The sequence below is a fragment of the Sciurus vulgaris genome (assembly GCF_902686455.1).
Source record: "Sciurus vulgaris genome assembly, chromosome: 9".
NCBI lineage: Eukaryota > Metazoa > Chordata > Mammalia > Rodentia > Sciuridae > Sciurus > Sciurus vulgaris.
In genome coordinates, this window is record NC_136469.1 from 112,218,191 (window position 1) to 112,234,339 (window position 16,149).

The 16,149-nt window shown below is 41.6% G+C and overlaps 1 long non-coding RNA gene across 1 annotated transcript; it reads right to left on the reverse strand.

Moving 5' to 3' along the window:
* Positions 1-331: 331 nt before the first annotated feature.
* LOC306669679 lies at positions 332-5,943 on the reverse strand. Its single transcript, XR_013766198.1, has 2 exons — positions 2,478-5,943; positions 332-2,447 (listed from the first exon to the last, which is right to left on the reverse strand). It is a non-coding gene; the product is annotated as an uncharacterized lncRNA (long non-coding RNA).
* Between the last annotated feature and the right edge of the window lie 10,206 nt (positions 5,944-16,149).

Genomic DNA, 16,149 nt, shown 5'->3' on the forward strand with positions numbered 1-16,149 from the left:
CAGGCTGGTATTTTTGTTGTTGTTGTTGTTTGCTTTTTGTTTTACAGACTGCATTTTGATTCATTGTACACAAATAGAGTACAACTTTTCATTTCTATGGTTGTGCACAATGTAGATTTATACTATTCATGTACCCTATGTATCATACATATACATAGGGTAATGATGTCTGTCTCATTCCACCATCTTTCAAACCCCTGCCCCCTCTTCCCTCTCATTTCCCTCTATGTAATCTAAAGTTCCTCCATTCTTCTCTCACTCCCCCACCCCCATTATGTATCATCATCCATTTATCAGGGAAAACATTTGGCCTTTGAGTTTTTGGGATTGGCTTATTTCACTTAGCATGATAGTCTCCAATTCCATCCATTAATCTGCAAATGCCATAATATTATTCTTCTTTTGGCTGAATAATATTCCATTGTGTATATAGACCACAGTTTCTTTGTCCATTCATCTGTTGAAGGGCATCTAGATCAGTTCCACAATCTAACTATTGTGAACTGAGCTATAATAAACATTGATGTGGCTGCATTACTGTATTATGCTAATTTGAAGTCCTTCGAGTATAAACCAAGGAGTGGAATAACTGAGTCAAAAGGTGGGTCCATTTCAAGTTTTCTGAGGAATCTCCATACTGCTTTCCAGAGTGGTTGCACCAATTTGCAACTCCACCAGCAATCAGGCTGGCTTTGATCCTCCTTCCTCAGCCTCCAGAGCTGCTGGGATTATAAGTATGCAATACTGTGCCTGGAATAATCCATGCACTTGAGAATCATTCTATGAAGTATCTAAGCAAAATACTAAGGGAAAGTTAAAGAATAAGCTCCCTCTGCCTAAGACAGCGAAGGCCTTTAAGAGGCTGGCATTTGAGTTGGTGTTGAAGGAAAAGGGAGGAGATGGCGTACACACTCCAGGCACCTGTCTGATGGTTTCTTCAAACAAAGACCAAAGCTCAAAGGGCTGAACACAGGGTTCTGGTAGGTGGGCAGGGGAGGGTGACAGAGTGGTTGTGCCAGAGTGGGCTCTGCCCTACGGGGATGGACCATGTGCTTACAATATTACACAATGCCAGGACTCTGGCTGGTACTTGAACCTAGAGCAAGTGACACCCCAGAAAATGGAATAAAGGGAGGGATTCTTTAGCAATCATTTCCCATCATTTCCAACTCCTGAAGAGATTATTCCAGAGTGACATTTTGCTTATTGCTCCTAATAACATCCTGGTGGACTCTCACACTCCATCTACAGCCAATGGCCTAACTGTTGGAATCACAATGAGCTGGAGACGCCTGGTGGGACTTTCCTTCAGGACCACCACCTCAGCCCACCCCACCTCACATCCCTCACACACCATATCCACACCTACCTTTCCATCTTTTCCTGCCAGGTCAGATGGAAGAAGTACGTACTCTCTTTCTCACGCTGGCTTCCTCTGTCCGGGCTGTGACCCTCCCCCTTCCCATTCCTTACTCTGCCCACAGCATCCTTCATCTTTCTTCCAGTAGCATAATAAGTTCCCTCTTTTCCTAAAAAACCTAATTCAATCCAGTCTTCAACTATCATCCTGTTTTTCCCCTTCCTTTCACAGTCCAAATCTCCTACATACATATCCAGTTTCCATACCCTAGGATCACAGCTTGGTCATCTGCAAGCCGTCTTCACTTAGTTCATGGAAAAATCTCAAAGGGTCAAAGGTTAGACTTGAGTTTAACTCACAGCTCCAGCCATACAAGTTGAGTCATTTTAGGCAGGTCAGTGGACTTGCACTAAGCCTTGGTTTTCCCATCATACTAAGCCTTGGTTTCCCCACCGTACTAAGCCTTGGTTTCCCCATAGTACTAAGCCTTGGTTTCCCCATAGTACTAAGCCTTGGTTTCCCCATAGTACTAAGCCTTGGTTTCCCCATACCCACTGACAGTATGATAATAGTGCCTACCCCAGTGGTTTGCATGAAGTACAACTGAATCAATTTGCATGAAATCATCTCCACAGTAGCTGACTCATAGTTAGCGATCGACACACCTCATTGTCATGATTGGCAACAATAAATTGGCAAACTTGCTATAAATTTTGGTTTTTCTCTTTCCAATCCTCTTTGCCTTTCTTTCCTCCCTGATCTTACTGGTTCTCCCCTTCTCTTCTAGAATTGCCATGCAGTCTAACTCAGAAGTCATTTTTCTCATCTGATCTTAATGCCTCAGCAACATGAGTCAACCACTCCCTCCTTTTTGGATCACTTGCCTCTCCCAGGCTTCAACTCCTGACACTCCTAGTTTTTGTTCTGCCTCATTAAATAAATACTTCTTTTCTCACTGCATTAGAGAGTCTATCTCATTCCCTTTCTAACCATAAAAAAAAAAGTAAAATGGCCTTTTCTCCTCTTCATTTCTCTAACACACACACACACACACACACTCTCTCTCTCTCTCTCTCTCTCTCTCTCTCTCTCTCTCTCTCTCTCTCTCTTCCTGGACAATCCCATCTAGTCCCTTGGCTTTCCATCTCTCACATATGAGGATAACATAAGTTTTATGCATGGCCCTGAAAACTCCAGTCCATACTCAAATGTTCAGTTTCTCACTCCACATCTCCTCCTGGGTCCCTAATAAATGCTTCACACTGAACATGATCAATACTAAATGTCTCTCTGTCTCCTAATCCAATCTGCTCCACATTTGTGTGTCTCCATAGCAATGAATGGCACTATCACCTCCCTCTCTCAAGAACACAGACACGCATTCAAATCACCAGGAAGGGCAATGTTTTCTCTCCAAAAGCTATTTTAGGTCTCTACACTATGTCACTAGTCCAAGCCTCCATCACCTACCTGCAAGACAAGTGCAGTGGCCACCAGTGGGACTTTCACAAGCCACTGACCACACAGCATTCAGGGATCTTTCTATAATCCATATGTACCACTTTCGTTCAGCAGAATAAAGCCCAGGTTATATACCACCCCTCTATTTTACATGTGAGAAAAATAATGTCCTACAAATTAAGTGACTTGCCCAAGGTCACACAGCTAGTCAGCAGCAAGGGTGTGATTGAAACAGCACTTCCCTCATGCAGGCCCGGCTTCATGCCCCACCACATGGCACCTGCAGGCCGGAAGCTTCTTCCTCTGGTGGCAGTTACATGGCTACACTTTCCTTAACAACAATAGCTCCTTATAGCTCTTCAGTTTGGGTTGGCAAAGAAACAGCACAGAAGCCCAGGCCTGAGGTTGTTTCCTCAACGTTATCAGCCCACAATTCCTTCCAGCACCAGCTGAGTGCTTAATATTGAGGATAATAAAATGCAATCTGCAGAATCCATTTATATTTTCATCATGTCATCAGAAAACCAGAAGGCGCTGTTTATAGTCACAGATTGACAGACTCTACCAAAAAAAAATTCTAATTAGGAATACAGCGGATGTTCAAAGGCACCCTGGGAGCATCCAATCCTCTGATCTAGCCGTTGTATGAATCTAGACACAGAAAATGGGTCAGTCCAGGGATATGTGCAGGGTGTGAGCGTGACTGTTTGCACACCCTTGAGCTGTCCTGGTCTTCCAAGAAGGCAGAACCACAAAGAAAGACAGACAACACTCAGAATGATCCCTAACACAACCAAGGCCTCAGCAACTGATTCAGGAGCAAAGAAAATGAAGAATCCAGAAGGTAGTGGGGCCAGCAAGGAGTGAGGGCTAAGCATGAGTCTTTGTTTCCAGAAGCAGAGATGGGTTTAGCCTGTTATTTATATCCAGGTGTCATGTTGCTCCTTAAATAAATATTTTCATTCTGAGCTAATTTTGGCAATCTGTCTGTGCAACTGTTACCTAGTCCTCAGCACAGTGAAGTATAAAATCTCTGAATTAAGCAGATCTTAGCACAAAAGTCGTAACATCTGTCCCCTAATCCAACCTGTTCCATGTTGGTCTCCATATCAGTGAATGGCTTTACCTTCTCCCTCCCAACAGCACAGAGACACAAACGAGGAAGAACAGCAATATTGTCTCTCCAAAGCATATTTTAAGTCTGTCCTTTTTCTCTCTATATAATAGGACACTAGTCCAAGTGGTGTTAGGTCAGCTTCTCACACTGTGACAAATATCTGAGAAGAACAAGTTAGAGGAACAAAGATTAGTTTTGTCTCATGGTTTCAGAGTGTTCAGACTGTGGTCAGGGGGCTCAATTGCCTGAGGCAGAATATATGGCAGAAGGGTGTGGCAGAGGGAAGTTGCCCACCTCATAGCAGCCAGGAGGCAGAGATGGAGCATGTGGAAGTTGCGAGGGACAAGAAATACCCTTCCAGAGCATACCCCCAGTGACTTACTACTTCCAACTAGGCCTTTCCTCCTAAAATTTCCACCATCATCAAAATATTAATCCACCAGTAAATTAATCAGAACATTCGAGATCCAATCTCTTTCCAAAAGGCCCAGCTGCTGGATTAGGGAACAGCCTTCAACACGTGAGTCTTTGGGGGACATTTGTATCCAAGCCATAGCACCAAGCCTCCACCACCTGGCAGCAAGGTGATCAGACACGCCTGTTCCAAGGTTGGCAGAGTAGAAACCATTGGCAGCATATTTAGTACTTAGTGAGTATGTAAAAATGGTAGTTCTATTGTCTTTTTTTTTTTAAAGATTCATATTTAAGAAGAAAATCCATGGCTGGAGTGTCTAAAGCAGGTGACTTCCATTTTTATTCATAAATACTGCTTAGGAGAAAAAGAGTCCAGCTGAGGCAAATTTGTCACATCAAAAATGAAGCTGAGTTTATGAAAGCTGAGCACAAAATTGGACAGGGAAGCCCATGTGACCACCACCTCTACACGCCAACCGGGTTCAGTGAGACCACAGGGAGACAATCATGCAAATATAAAAAGTGACATATTTTGTAAGATTACTGGACTTTGAAAAGTCAATGTCATCAAGAAAAGGGAAGAAGTTTCTACTCTAAAAAGAGAAAGAGAGAGAGAGAGACATCATCAGGACAAATTGCAAAGTATATTCCTTCCTGAGATCCTAGTTGTAAAGAACCATTACCAATGACACGGGGCAGAGTTGGGGTGTTCTGGATACATACTGGCCATTCCATATTACTGCTCACTTCACAAAGAGTGCTAATGCCTCGGTGGCTATGCAGGAGAATGGTCTCATGCTTGGAGATACGTACTAAAATATGTAGAGAGATAGCTGTCTGCTATCTGCAGTTTGTTAAAATGCTTGAAACAATATTAGGAATGTGTGTGTGGGGGAAGCAAATAGAGAAAATGTTAACTGTTGAAATTAGGTGGTGGGTATATGGGTTTCTTTAAACCAAACCTTTCTTCCTTCTTTCTTTTTTCTTTCCTCCCTTCCTTTTGAATGTTTCGAAATATTCATAATAAAATGTTGTTTAGGAGCTCGGACTGAAAGTAATTCAATAGCCCCAAGAAATAGCCCCAGGGCAACAACCTCTTCAGTGCTTCCTCCCTAATTTCTAGGAGTATATTTTTGTATTTCTTTTGATGACAGTCAATTTCCAGCTCACTATAGGTCCCCATATTTATGTTCAACTTGCTGTCACCTGCTCACTACACGGAATTGGTGGTGGTCAGTCATCAAATTGACGTGACGTTAGCACTGGGGATGGAAAGGAAGAAGGGGTCAACCCCTTGGCTTCCTGATTTTGGGCAATGAACTAGAACTGGATGCGCTGCCAAGTACACACAGTCCTGGAGGCACTGTGGAGCTGTCTGAAGAAGTGATCGATTTCACTATTTGATATTCTAATAACTGAATAATTTTCAGCTAAGAATCCAAAGTAACCACAAAACTGCTGTACATCACCATACTCTCGGCATTGAAAAAGGCATCGAAGTCAAGTTAGAAAAACTACTAGAATTCACCCAAATGTTATTAGATTACCAAATGAAAAAGAAAACATGGCAAACTACTCCGTATAAAGATAAGATGGTGAGATTTTTAAATAGTCTATTAAAACACAACAACAAACAACAAAAAACCAAGGTTGGACTTGGGCACTAAAGAAAAGCAAGGATGTGGATCAACAGAAAAGGGGAAAGTGACTTAAGGGAAGGAGGGAAGGCACAATCATTGTGAATGCACACGAGAGGTAGGGTAGAAAATACTATTTCTCAGTTTGGATCATCAGTGCAAGACTATTCACCTTCAATACTTAACCAACCTATGTATTTGCTTTATGTGATTTTCTATACTTTTGTATTAGTCCTTTTTCAATTACTATAACAAAATGAACCCGAGGCAGGTTACACAATAGGGCAAAGAGATTTGTTTCAGCTCTGGTTTTGGAGATGCAAGGTTGAGGAGCCAAATCTGATGTTGGCCTTCCTTCTAGCAGAGTGCTGAGGCAGCACAGTAATTCACATGACAAGAGACAGGGAGCATGCACATGTGTGTGCAGTCTTTCTCCTTCTTATAAAGTCACCAGGTTTCAATCATGAAGGTCCCAACCTAATGACCTCATCAAATCCTAACTATCTCCAAAGGCCCCAATGCTGATCACTAAAGTTGGATTAATACCTCACGATGGGGAGTAAAGTCAGCATGAATTGGGGCATAAGACACATATGAACTGTAGCAAATTGTGTTATATTTTACAATTTAAAGTATACTGGAATACATAGGCTAATCTCCACAGTGCCTCAACCTTGTTTTTACCTCTCTTTAGTAACTATGATAGTTTCCATCTGGATTTGCTCAGAAAAGACTCTGTAGTGGCAAATATCAGTCTAAAAAGGTTTTAGTTCTAATACAACAGAAGTGTATATCCACCTAATACTAGTCCTCAAGTCCATTTTCTGTCCTATAACACAATACCAGAGACTGGGTCCTTAATAAGGACGTTTCTGTAGCTTGTGCTTCTGAAGGCTGGGAAGTCCAAGACCACAGTGCCAACATCTGTTTGGCTTCTGGTTTCAACTGATGGCAGAAAGTGGAGGGGCAAGTGGGTCCACAGAAGAGACACAACAGGGATACTCTTGCTCTGTAACAACTGGCTTTCAAGGGAACTAATCCAGTCCCTGAAGAATAAGAACTCACTCCCACAGAAGGCCATCTATTTCTTAGGACTTCACCCCCATGACCCAAACACCTCCCACTAGGCCACACTTCCCAACACGGCTGCACTGAGGAGTTAAGCCTCAACACAAGTTTTGAAGGGGACAAACCATAATCGAATGGTAGCATCCTCTGTTAACATGGTGTCTGTGATCCACACGTGCCTACTGCATAGTATAATTTATTTTTTATAATGAGATGTATTTTATTTCACTTTATTTTTTATATTTTTGTTTTAATTATAAGTGGACACAATATCTTTATTTTATTTATATGTGGTGCTGAGAATCGAACCAGGGCCTCACACAAGCTAAGCGAGTGCTCTACCACTGAGCCACAACCCTAGTCAGTGGGATGTATTTTAGATAACTATTTGCTTTATAAAACCATGGGAATATCTGAACTAATTCGGCATTCTACATGCATTTAGCATTTAATTTTCTTTGCAAAAGCAGCATTTGCATCCTCACACATGCAAATATTTTTGCAAAGTGATGCTCTTTGAATCACAGAGTAAAAATTTTGAATTTAAAGGACGAAACCAAAAATAAAAACTTTTTGAGCACCTTTACTATGTGAAAGGTATATAGTCACATGTTTTATGAAAAAATCATTATTTTTCCCAAAGTGCTTTAAATTATCTACTCATATCAGTGTGTCCTTCTGTCCCCTTGGTTCCCCATGCCTCCCCTCCTCCATCCCTCTCAATCCCCTTTCTCTATATTGATCTCTCTTCTTGTATAATATATTTTTAAATGAAAACAAGGATAATAATACTATTTATACCAGGATTCCTGGTGGCCCACTGAGAACCTTTTAAATGAATACTGGACAAAGATAATCAATGTACCATTTGGTTTTAGAAAACAGACAAACACAATAAAAAAACCCCACCATACGAGTTTCTGAGAGTTTATCATCTGAATGTCTCTAGGTGGGGCATCAATGGTTCCTCTGTGTGAATCACACAATTTTCCAAGGATACCTACTCAGCATGTGGAGAGGGATCAAAAGTTCAAAAACCGGGGTTCCAGCCATGGTACTAATAACGAAGGGCTTCCAGCAAATGGCTTCACGTTCTAAGATTGCTCTGTCCAGCTTCAAGGATCTTCTGAACCCTCTTCCTCCACTTTAGCCTGTCACCATGAAATGATGACAATGATAATAATAACAGTATCTTTTATTGGCTCTTAATCAACTCACTGACTGCCCGGTGCCCTGGGTGGTAATCAAAGCTACCGTGGCTGATTGCACAGGTTGTGCCCTGGACAAGGGCAGCAAGTTGGGGATAAGTAAGTAATAAAGCTGGGCTGAGTTCCCTCTGCCAAGCCCCTCGGACTCTTCTGAAGGAAAAGTCCTGTTTTCCTAATTCACATCAATTCACTGTCTGAACTAGGCCCATGGCGTCCACCCCAGGAGAGGTCTTTTTCAAATTTACACAAAGGTGCTCAGTGGGCCACCAGAAATCCTGGTATAAATAGTATTATTATCCCTGTTTTTGAGATAAAGAAATGGAAGTGCAGACCATTAGGTAATTTGCCCAATTTCCTGGGGCTAGCAGGTGGCAGAGCCAGGATAATAGGCTGGGTAGTCTGGCTCCTGAGCCATGCTCCTAGCTAGTAGCTATGCTGCCTAAATAGGTCTGTCCCTATGACTTGGGTGCATTGCAAATTAAAACCTGTCTCACCCTGCCCAGGCCACTTTCTCTTTCCAAAGTGCCTTTCCCTCAATATGTTGAATAAGAAAATAATCCCCCAAATTCAGAAAAGTAAAAGAAAGTCTACCCACTCCTCATCCATTCACTCCTCAGCACCACAGGGGTGAACTGATAATAATCTTTGTGATGTCACAAGATTTTTATCAGTGTGTTTCAAAAACCACCATAAATATCCAAAGAATCCAGCCTGCATAATTTGATATACTACCAGATCTCCTATAAAATGAAAAATAAATATCCAGTAATGGAGGGTAGAGAGAGAGAGAGAGAAGGAAGGAAGATGAGATGCCTCATTTAGACTGCTAGCTGTTTCCACAACAAAATATCTCCCTATTTATCACCCTCTGATTCTTTCAACTTACAAATAATGTTTTATGGCAGGAAATCTGTTCTTTTGGCTGGGTTGTGATGAAGACAGCAGGAGATGATCCCAGCCTATGCCATCCATCACTGGGCCCCTGGACCCAGTGGAGAGGTATCTGTGCTGACAGATGAGTGGCTGCCATCTTGGTTTCCCAGGGGTGAACGTGGCTTGGCCTGGGAACCTGGCTCCTGTTACCTCCACTTCTATAAACAATGTCCACGTCAATGAGGAAGGAGACCCATCCAGTGTTACCAAGAGCTACAAGAACACAGTGTAACACTGAACTACCCCAGTTAGATTAAAGGGAAAAAAAGATTATTTTTTACAAGTCTAATGAGTAAGAACTATACAAATAAAAACCAACAAACAAATAAACAACAGGACCTTGTACTCACTTGTAAACTTCATTAACCAAAAGACTGGGGAGATGACTAAAGAGAAAAAGATTTGAAAGACAATTGTGTCACTTTTATAACACTATGTTTAAAGAAGTCCTTGCTTATATTCTGGAAATCCTCTGTATAAATTGAGCAGCCCTAATTCAAAAATCCAAAAGTCTGAAATGATCTCAAAAACTTTTTGCAAGTCAACACAACACATGGTAACATTCCAATACCTGACCTCATGTGATGGTTTGCAACCAAATGCAGGTGCACTAAAAACATTCTATAAAATTACCTTCCGGCTATGTGGATAAGGTATACATCAAACATGAATGAATTTCATGTTTAGACTTCGGTCTCAATCCCAAGATATATCATTATATATATGCAAATATTCCAAAATCTGAAACACTTCTGGTCCTAAGCATTTCAGAAAAGGGATACACAACCTGTGATCAGGTCATCCTGATAGATGACCTAGGACAAATGGTGTTCTGCTAAGTGCTTAACAACCTTTCTCACGGGTGATGAGGGATCCCTGGTTTATATCAATTGTCAATCTTGGTGGTTTAATTATTCCCATCATGGCTGATTTCAAGCTCAACCTGATGTCATTGAATGCAGAGTGGGAAAGAAACAGTTATCTTTTCTCCCCAATCATATAACCTGGCTCTAGAGCCCTACTACAAACTCAAAATCTGTATTCCATACATTAGGAACAAACAGCTTTAGAGCAGTGTTCCAACTGCATAATAATTTTTGATATCTATGACACTGGAGAATTTCATCAAATAATATCATAAAGAAAGTATATAACTATGTAAACATTGAGATGCTTCTTACTGAATCTAAAAACATGTCTCCCTCCTCTGTTACAAGAGAGTCAAGAATTATAGCAAAGGTAATAAGAGTCTCCAAATCATGCTAGTATCAATGATGTAACTGCTAACTAAGTTAGTTCATGAGCAGTTCAGCAGGTTTTAATAATTTCTTTTATTTTTATTTTTTTACAGACTGCATTTTGATTCATTGTACACAAATGGGGTACATCATTTTGTTTCTATGGTTGTACATGATGTAGATTCATACCATTCGTGTAATCATACACGTACATAGGGTAATGATGTCTGTCTCACTCCACCATTTTTCATACCCCCTCTCCCTCTCAATTCCCTCTACGTAATCTAAAGTTCCTCCATTCTTCTCTCACCCCCACCCCCACCCCCATTATATATCATCATCCACTTATCAGGGAAAACATTCAGCCTTTGGTTTTTTGGGATTGGCTTATAAGAGGATCAAGGAAGAGAACATCCCCCTTTCGAGAAGAGGATACATGCTATCCAAAGCATACTCCTGATCACAGCGCGAGGTAAGAGGGACTCGTAAGGCAGTCCAGTTGCTACTTGCTGCTGACCGACACAGGGATCTGCTGTAAAAGGAGATGGTTGGGGATGGGGACCAAAGCTGTTTGCAGCAACCATGGTTCTGTTTTTCTCTATTTTTTGTAACTGCTGCCTGATTTCCTTGGCTTCTTCCATCATGAAACATGTTGGTATTGGTGGACCCAGGACATGCCATTGCACAAAATGACAAACCCAAAGGAAGACAAGGAAACAGACCCGACGTCTAAAAGAACATGCAGTAAATAAGGCACCCTTTCAGCCACTTGCCTCTCTCTCTACTCCTGACAGATACACACACACCAACATCTATCAGGCTGTCACTTGCTGCCACTGGGGGAGTTAAAATGCAAAGGCAATATTTGTTCATCGCATCACATCCTTAGGGGCACTAAATTATTATTTCATAAGGACTAGATTTCACATTTATTTTCTGGCCTACCCAGGAGAAAAATGCTTACAGCAGCATTTCCCAGAGAGTGTTCTACAGGACCCTAGGCTCCGTGGGATATGAAGAGATGTGATGCGGAAAAAAGGATCCATGGTCAAGTAAGTGTGGGGAATGCTATGTTGAAAAAAATGTTTAACTGAGCTTCTCAGTGCTGAGGATCTGTTAATGAGATTCTCCAGTGGGATAAAATACAATGTTTCCCAATCTGTCTAGCAAGACCCCTTTTCAGGAAGTCTGGGTTGGGGCCAATGTTCTGGGGAAGTTGCATGAGAAATCCTGGCTTTCCAGAGTTGGCGAACTGTATATGGGGGGTAAACAGGCACCTGTAGGTATGGTTTGGCCTTTTTTGTATTGGCATACATATTTTTTTAATGTGAATAACTCACTTCTCTGGTTTGTATGTCCCCTCCAAAACTCATGTCAAAATGTAACAATTGTAACAATTGAAGAAGAAAGATCTTCAAAAGGCAAAGCCTTCATGAAAGGATCAATTCTGTTATCACACGAGTGGGGTAATTATCATGTTAACACACGAGTAGGTGTGTTATAAGTTGAACCCCCCTCTAGCATGTCCTCTCTCTCTCTCTCTCTCTCTCTCTGGCTCATGTATGCTCACTTGCCCTTCTGCCATGTTTGGAAGCAGCAAGAAGGCCCTTGACAGATGCCAGCACCATGTTCTTGGACTTCCCAGCCTCCAGAATTGTAAGAAATAAGTTTCTTTTCTCTATCTTTTTCCTAGTCTGTGGTATTCTGTGACAGCAACAGCAAACTGACTAAGTCAATCACCAAAATTGAAAAATCAGAAGAGCTGATATTTAAGCACTATAGCAAAGGTTTTTATTGCTTCTTTTGAAAAAAATAACAAATGGACTAATGGAGCAGCAGGTTATCATAGATTTGCCTGCCCTGTGCAGAATATTTTAAGCCATTAAAGAATATTAAATTTTTTTTATGTAAGATATCCAGTTTTCAGCAAAGTTAAAGACAGAAGAATGGCACATGTGCTGGGGTACAGTATTCAGAGAAGTGAAATAGGCAAGTGAGACTGGCGTGCTAAGGACAGAAGTCTTCCAGCAAGCAGGGATGAGCTCAGTTAGGGAGAGAGGAGGGATGTGTGCAGAGCAAAAGGAAGACTGGGAACAAAAGCACATGGATCAATGTCATAAATAATAGATCACAGCCAGGCACACTGGTTCATGCCTGTAATGCCAGCAGCTTAGGAGGCTGAGGTAGGAGGATCACAAGTTCAAAGCCAGCCTCAGCAACTTAGCAAGACCCTAAGCAACTGAGCAAGACCCCATTTCAAAATAAAATAGTTCACAGTCCACTTCACCATCTAGATACAAAACACATACACATTTAACTTTGGAATTTGAAATTTAATTGAGAAACGACAGTCAGGAATTTCACCATTAGACACGGACAGGTCCAATCAAGTCATTTGCCACTAAAGCCAATCTCCAGGAGGATAAACACTAGATATTTCTTAGAAATATGACTAAGTATTTCCAAAACAATTTCCATCAAATGCCAGGTGCAAAAGCAATTAAAGCCAAATCCTCATCAGTTCCACAAACCTGGTGTAGTAGGGCCTCCAAGAGCCAGCGAACCAGTTCAAATATAATTCAGAAACCTCAGAGATCCTATTACTAAGAAGCAGAAATAGATTTTCAAGTGCTTGCTTTGCAATATTGAGCATTGTTCCACCCAGCTTTTTCCGACATCCTAGAACATTTATTAAACCAGTTCAAGGTGAGTCTGCTTCTAAAAGAAAGCTTTGCCACCCTGGAAGTCACAACACATAGGCTTCACCACAGTGTGATGGGCACATTAATAAAAGATAGATGAGTGTTTTCTTAGTAAGAAGGTAGAGTGAACACGTGATAGGGGGAAATGATTTGTTAGTCTGAGTTGAGATCTAACTATTACTGTTCTAAAATATGATATTTTTCACACAATGACTATTCTACTAACAACCCATGGCACCAGTCACCAGACTTGGTTAGTTTTCTATCTGTATTTTCAAAAGAATGCCTTGCTTTAGAAATATTGGCATCACCAGACACACAAAAAGATCACTTTCCAAAATTCTGGAAACTATCAGTATCTTCCCTGACCTTTGTACCTTTTTCTGACCTGTAAGCAAGAACTGCCTCTCTTCCCAGCCAAGTCCTCCCCACCCAGGCCTGTTCCCATTCTCTCCCCGTCAGATTCTCTCTGCTCTGCTGACCAAGCTGGGGGATTTTCACAAAATACTTCTTCATATAGCAGTCTTGATGCAAATGTTTTACTATTTCTGACCACCTAGGGCTCAAGTCCTAAGTCTGTAGACCACTGAACATAGAATCTGTCACATGAGTTTGTCTTGTGTGAATTCACCACACATATTCACGTCTCTTTGCATTTTTTCATGCTCTTTATCACATCTGGAATGTCTTCACTCTTTATCTATGACCAACCCCACATTCGAATCTCAAGATATGAATACTCTTAAGATTTCCCCACAGCATCTTTCATCCCCAATGCCCCTTGGTAAACCAAAAGGCTCTGTAACTCCTGAAGCACTCATTTCTTTCAGACATGAAATAAGACCAGTCTTACAATCAGAACACCTGGGCTTAACTCTGACATCTGCCACTGACTGGCCATGTGACTTGGTGGAGATGTACCTGCACTGTGGCTCTGTCCCCACCTGTTAAGTAGGGAAAGTCATAGCACTAGCCTTATGGGTAAAAATTAGATGGTATATATGAGACACATTGGAAACTGTAAATGACCAAACAAATGTAATCCATAAAATACAATTGGTTTCAAATTGTCATTAATGTGTCTCTTTCATTTGTGCCCCTGAGTAGATTCATTCATTTAACAATTATCTACTGACTGCCTGATTTTAAGCCTGACATTATTCTAGACAAGGGGGACATGGTACTTAAATTTGTGACACCATCTACTAAATAAGGCAGAAAATAGACAACATAATATGTAACATCAGATAGTGATAAGAACTGTTACGAAGAAAAACAGCAGAAAGAGGCAATGGCAGAGAGTGGATTTCTACATGGGGTATTTTAGATCAGAGAGGCTTCTCTGAGAAAGTGATGTTCAATTGGAGGCCTGAATGAAGGGAGGGAGCATCACTCACTTTTGTGGGAAGAGCAATCCAGGAAGACAGAAATACAAGTTCAAGAGTCACAGGTAGCTGTGAGCAAGGAATGCCTGGGAAAGAATAAGGTATGCATGGTTGGAACACAGCCAGCGAGGATGGCAGCATGAAGACAGGGCAGAGAGATAGTGGTGGTCTTCTGGACCACAAAAGGACTTCGGAACTTATGGTGCTCAAAGTCATCCAAAGAGGAGTTTTGAGCAAGAAGTGATCTGATTTGATTAACATTTTAAAAAATTACTTTGGCCAATACATGGAGAATTGACCTGGGGGGCTGGGGGCAAGACTAAAGAAAGCAAGACCAGTGAGGTCACAAGGGATAGGTTAAGGGAGAAAGATGGTAACTTGAGCTAGAATGGTAGCTGAGGGGTAATGAGAAGTGGGCAGATCTCAGGTATATTCTGCAGTTGGAAGCTAAAGGAGTTTCTGATGGATTGACCCAGTGTAAGATTTTGGGAAGAAGAGCTCTGAGCAACATGGTGCCTGCTGGTATGATCTAGTAACATAAGAAGAGTTGAAGAGGAACAGCTTTGGAAAGAAAAGTCAAGTTATTATTCTCCTATTAAGGATGAGAAGATGATGTGATATCTAAGTGGAGGCAGTAAGAAAGAAGTTAGATGTACTGGAACCCAAGGGAAGGGATGGAGTTGGAGATACACATCTGAACATGGTCTGAGATCACCAGATGAAATCACCCATGGAATGTGCAAGAGGCCCAAGGATTGAATGCAGGGGCCAATCAACAATTATAGTCAGGAAAAAGAGGAGGGATCAGCAAATGAGAACAAGAAGGAACGGATAATGAGTTAAGGGGGCTACTAAGAGATGAGGCTGTCCTGAAAGCCAAGGGAGAAAAATGTTTGAAAAAAGAAAGAATAAGTAATGGTCCAAAGATATGGAGAGGCTGTAAAGATGAGAACTGGGAATTCTCTACTGGATTGGGGCAATGAATGACAGGTAATCCAGAGTGAGCAATCTCTACAGAATGGTGGGAATGAGAGTACTCTGGAGTGGACAAAGGCAGGACTGCATAGTAAACTCTTTGCACGAGTAGAGGAGAAGTAGCTGGAGATGGATGGGTAGTTTAGAGGGTACACATCCTAAAATAATGGTGCAGTAAACAAAGCCAAGTTGATGTTAGAGCAAAGAGAGGGATGGTGGCTGCAGGAACAACAACAACAAAAAAAGTCTTTGAGCAAGAAGAGGATGTAAATCACAAGGGCCAGGTCTGGTCTCAGGATGTCAGCAGGGAGAGATCTTTGTAAAGCAAGGAAAGCAGAGTAGATGGGTACAGAGGCAGGGCAGATGATAAATGTGATAAGAAGATGAGAAGTTCTCTTCAGATTGCTTCTAGAAGGCATTAGATGAGAACGATAAATGGAGAATGAAGTTGGAGACTGAAGGGAAGAGATGAACAGTGAGGACAGTGAACTGATGTGTGGGCAGTGGACAGGAATGGTCTTCCCATTTGGTGCCATTCCTCCTTCTGGCCCTTTGGCTCTTTCAAGCATCTCAACAGCTTTGTGGCTGTTATCCATGAACACAAAAGCCTGCAACTGTGCTTAAAGATGAGCCCAGGGCTGGGGATATAGT